The sequence below is a fragment of the Solanum tuberosum genome, unplaced genomic scaffold (genome assembly GCF_000226075.1).
Source record: "Solanum tuberosum cultivar DM 1-3 516 R44 unplaced genomic scaffold, SolTub_3.0 scf00446, whole genome shotgun sequence".
In the NCBI taxonomy this organism is placed as follows: domain Eukaryota; kingdom Viridiplantae; phylum Streptophyta; class Magnoliopsida; order Solanales; family Solanaceae; genus Solanum; species Solanum tuberosum.
The window spans coordinates 287,096-292,953 of record NW_006239368.1 but is presented as its reverse complement, the minus strand read 5'-3'; positions in this window follow the sequence as shown (position 1 = coordinate 292,953).

The following is a 5,858-nucleotide window of genomic DNA, read 5'->3' as shown; positions in this document are numbered from 1 at the left end:
AAAATAAACTTTCAAAAAGCAAAAATTAACATAACCAGACTAAATTGAGGAAGAACAACACATAAACATCCAAAAGATAAGAACTTTGACCACAAATCTTCACAATTTTACTTTGATTTGCAAAGAAATTAGGGCTAGGGCTCCGCTGATGTTGAGTGAAAATCGAGCAAATTGGGAAAAGAAAATACGACCCTACCCTTTTGTATTTTAATTTCTTTTTTTTTTTTAATTATAAAATACGTGTAATTTTTTAATTACGTGGCAGCCACTGAGTGGCTCAATAAGCCACGTAGGAGCGTTTGTATGTCACACAATTTGACTGTTGGATTCACGTGTTTTTTTTGTTTAAGAATTGGATAGTTAAAGTGCCTACTTGTGCACTATGAAAGTTAGAGGTCATACTTAAAATTTGAAGCCAAGTTTAGGGTCCAATTTATGTATTATGCCTTTCAAATAAGAAAGTAGAACTAAAAACTGCATATGTGATATATGTATATCATCATCATGTATATCAATATTTGTTCCATGTTGATTTTTCATCATGTATATTAAAAAAATTTACATATTGATTTTCATGAACACCATTACGACGTGTGTATATCATATTGTATATTGTTAATAATATGAAGCTTTCGTCTTCCCTTTTTTTTAAAATCCACACGCCTTTGAGCTTGGGAGTTTAAATACGGGTGAAAAAATAAACACTTTGAAAAATATGAATTGACTATCTATTCAAATTTAAGTGCGCTAATAATTCATTCATGTTTACTCTATTTTGTCCTCTTCAATTCACACTATTTCAAAAGATCTAATATATAGTTCAAAATTGATTCATAAGTAACTTTAGTAAAATATTTTGTAAATTGTTATATATAGACATAATAATAAAAATATTAATTTGTAAATTAATTTAATTATAACAAATTAAACTTCATAAGAGTTTGGCAGTTTGACTATGACTCTATTTTAATGATACACTTGTTTATTAATTAAGCTCATTTTGACCTGCTAATTTTGATACCCTAATTCTAAAATAGGAAAATCTATATATATGAAATTTAGACTCATATTTACCAAATATAGCAGGAGATTTTCTTTTACAAAATATAGCATAAGTCTTTTTTCAAAACATATACGAAATCTTGTTCAAGGGTTAAAAAATTTCTCACATTTTTCGTGTATAAAAACTAAAAAAATTAAAATCAATATGAAATATGTATATTTCACTCAAAGCTTAGAATTTCGCTCACATTTCTATGGTATGAAAAATGTATACTATTGGTATGAAATATGTATATCTCACTCTAGGCTTAGAATATTGATCACAATATTTTCATGTATAAAATCGATATTATATATGTATATAATATTATACAAATTTTGTATAAAGTTCATATTAGGTTTTTAAAAAACCCATACATCGAATCTCGCTCGTGATTCATGTATAAAATATAAAATATAACCGTACAAATATCTAGTTGAAAATGAATATAACCTACAGGCTACAACAACATCATATACAGCTTTTATACAGTATTCATATAAGTTTAATATAACTACGACATACATGCAAACTTACCAAATAAGTTTCATACAAATACAAAACACAATTTACTACTTTGATACATAATACAATTTAATTGTAACTTCGAACTTCAATATGATTGAAATTAAGTCTAAAACTAACTTAAATCTTATCCAAATATCCCCAAATTTTAGATTCGAACCCTTCGATATATTTAAGTTCTTTTGAAATATCACGAGAAAATTATCAAAATGGTCCTTGATATATTAGGGTTGCTTTATTTTGGTCCTTAATATATTCTAGCTGATTGAAATAGTCCTTCATGTATAACAAAATGTGTTCAATTTAGTCTTTTACCCTAAAACTTAACAATTTACCCCCAAAAACTGTTAAATATAACGGTGGGCTCCACATAACTTACAAAATCCACAATTTTTACTATCTTTATTAGCTCAAAGAAAGAGTTTCATGAATTCTAAAACACCATTTTCTCTAACATCTAACCACACAATTACAAAATAATTATTGTAAAAAGGTTGAATAATATAATTATAGTATTTGGGAGATATGATGAACGAAATTGGTCCGTGTTTCTGATTGAACGATGATAGATCACACCTTTCTTTTTTACTCTACTGATCTCCCATTATTATTATTTTATATTTTTATGTTTTATTGCCAGAATTGTGGAAAATAGCTCAATGATTGTATGCCTTTTGGCAATATACACTAAACCGATCTTAAGCATGAGTAGATGATTTTTTTTCCCAAGTATGAGAGCTATCTGTATTTTCTGCTAATGCTTTATGATCTATTTCAAACTGTTCTATTGTGAAGTTTTTAAAAATTATTTGTCTTTTTGTTGTGATGAATTCATGAAAATTTCACATGTCAGACTTCAGAGAGAATTATTTTGTAATTGTGTGGTTAGATGTTAGAGAAAATAGTGTTTTAGAATTTATGAAACTCTTTGTTTGAGCTAATAAAGATGGTAAAAATTGTGGATTTTGTAAGTTATGTGGACCCCACCGTTATATTTAACAGTTTTTGGGAGTAAATTGTTAAGTTTAGGGTAAAAAACTAAATTGAACACATTTTGTCATACACGAAGAACTATTTCAATCACCTAGAATATATTAAGGACCAAAATAAAGCAACCCCAATACATCAAGGAGATCATTTTCTCGAAATATCACACACTCGAAACAAAATTCGTTTTAAGATAAATCAATTTTTAGAGCTGCCAAGCCCGTTCTTCTCGTGTTTAATCCAATGAAGAGTTGCTATTATGCATTTATTTGATTAAGTGAAAAATAATTCGATCTTCCAGTTCCTTAATATTCATTTGAGATATCTTTTAATGAAACTTTAAAAAAAACATGTTTTAGTTTTCTAGTTTGCTATTATATGAATAATAAAATAATGAGTAAATTTTAGGTTTAGCAAACATAAAAATTATATTTGTATGCTATAGTTATAGTTTGTATAATTGCATTCCATAGCAAATTTTATGTTTGCTATGGCTATTAATTTGTATATTTCGGTATACATATACATAAAAAATATGTATTTGGGTCTATTTGTATATTTCGGTATACAAATGGGTCCTGCATTTGTATCTTTCGGTATACAAATGTGTCTTGCATTTATATATTTTGGTCTTATTTGTATATTTCGGTATACAGATGGGTCCTACATTTGTATATTTCAGTCTATTTGTATATTTCGGTATACAAATGGGATGGCAAAAAACATGGAATGTTTGCTGCGAATTACAAATAAAAGAAACTATGGCTATAACATTTACTTTGAATTAATAGTTTGCTATTTCATACAATTTTCCCAATTATATATCATCTCGAGAATAGTTAGCTTATGAAGGAAGGATCGTCCAAGTCCATATAAGGAGACCAAATTACCATCTCTTTTCCGACATGAGAATTCTTAACATTCCCCTGCATGTCTAGATCTCATTAACTGGAGTGTGGACACTATAAAATGATATGAGCCTAACTCTGATACCATGTCAAGATGAATCTTCAGTCTAACTCAACAGAAAAATCTAGCTTATGAGAGGAGGATAATTTCTCCTCATTGTGCATTATTTTTCTTGTCTATAATAATTATTAGAATTGAAGTCCCAGAAAAAGAGAAGATAATTACTCTTTAATTTTTACTTGAGAATATAAATCAAACAATTTATGGAACGTAATGACTTCACCTTAATTTGTGAAAGTTGTTATTAATTATCATCCTATGAATGTCGATAGCCATCAATGTTCTGTTATAAATTCCAACAAATAATAATAGGAAGGGTTTAGATTAATCATCTAAATTCCTAATCATCATAGTTAGTTGAAGAGAAGTGTACTCAATGAAATTTACTAATCTTTAGCTACAATATAATTTATGAATAGTTAATAAGTACATATACTGTTAATTACCACAAAAATAGAGATACAATTTGTAAAATAGCACAGAAAAGTGGAAGGAATGAACTTTTGTCGATATGGTGAAGTCACGGCTATCACTTTCCATGGTCCTTTTTGATTAATCTAATAGGATAAATAATTGGTGATAATTCAGATAAAAAACTCAAACACTTAATAATTCAGATATAAAACACTGAAAATCTAGATACTTTAAATATATTTTTAACTCATCAATCTTTTTTTAATCTTTTGAACAATTGTTTTGGTGATTCTGGAGCATTGGAGAGATTTTTGGGGAGTAAAGTTTGAAAATCTTTGGAGGGGTTGTTACTAGATTTGAAATTTTTGGGTTCCCTTGAAAATTCTTTTGGACAAAAGAATTTTACAACTTGTTTGGATGGTTATTAGCTGTTACGTTTAGTAATATATTATTGTTATTAGTTTAATTATCATATTTATTTTAATTATTATTTAAATTTATAATATTGTATTGTTAAATTCAATGTTATCTAAAATGCAGAAAATACCATTTTAAATAACGATCGATTTGATATGATCTCGTCGTTACATTTTTATTTTTTAAAATCTTTTTTATTATGTAATAATCATGTTTTATTTATCTTTCTATAATAGTATTTCTACTCGGTGTGCCTTATTTATCTGATAGGTTCATCCTTTAAATTATTGATATTTTAAAATATACTATATAAACAATACAATGTATTCAAATATTATTTTTATCAAAATAATTCAATATTATAAAATACGATTTGATATTATAAAATACATTCCGGATCCAAGTGATAGTACCAAATTATCAATCATTCAAAGGGGAAATACAATCGTGGTTTAAATAGTTTTTTAAATAACTTGTCCACTGATTTGATATGCATGTAGGACAATCAGTTTTTTTTATACAAATTTAATATTTTTGATATATATATATATATCTTATGATAGAGTTCCAAATGCATTAGCCTAAGAGGTTGTACATTTTACGAGGTGGATGCATGTGAACGTATTATTAACAAACATTCGTCAAAATTTCATCACGTTTAACGCCAGACATAGCAAGAATCTTGCAGAAGATAGCAATAATTTATTTACACCAAAATTTTAAAAAATTAAAAGTGACAGAAAAAAAAAGATTAGCATATCTCTGAAACAAATTAAATAAATAGATTTGCAGACATGTCGTAATTAAAGTAAAAAATAAAAGTTTTCTTCATGTTAGATGCAACAATTAATTAGGACTTTGGCAAATAATCTCATAATAAAGACTTAAACAGACTCATAATCAATTAACTGATCAGCTCATAGATTAGGTGAACTTAAACATATATTAAATCAGTTAGAGAAGTAGTTTCATGATTTGTTAGAGAAAAGTCAAATAAAATCAACTAAATCACAGCTATTATATTGCTCATTGTTCATAGTGCTACTAGTTTTTGTCCTGCTTCTGTTTTGCTTAATTTAATATTTATCCCCTGTTTGTTTGTTTGTTTATTTGAGTAATAGCTTTCTTTTCGCAAAAAGCAGAAGCAAAATCAGAATTTTAGTTTTATAGATTTTGAATTTTAGAATAAAATTTTTTAGTGCTTTCTCTGTCTCAAAATAAGTGTTGTTTTAACAAAAATTACGTCTATTTAAAAATCAATAAATACAATGTGTTGTTTACTTAATTACCTTATTTAATAAATGTCTTTTAAAAATTGAATACTATTAAGAATATGCAGTATAATTATTAGAAAAAAACATATTAGGTTTTGTCTTGAATTCCTAAAGTGACACCTATTTTGTAACAGAAGAAGTATATAAAATAAATTTTCTATTGTTAGGCAAAGTTATTGAATTCTATCGAATCTGATGTAGCTCCTCTTGGCAAAAAGGGGCAAGTATAG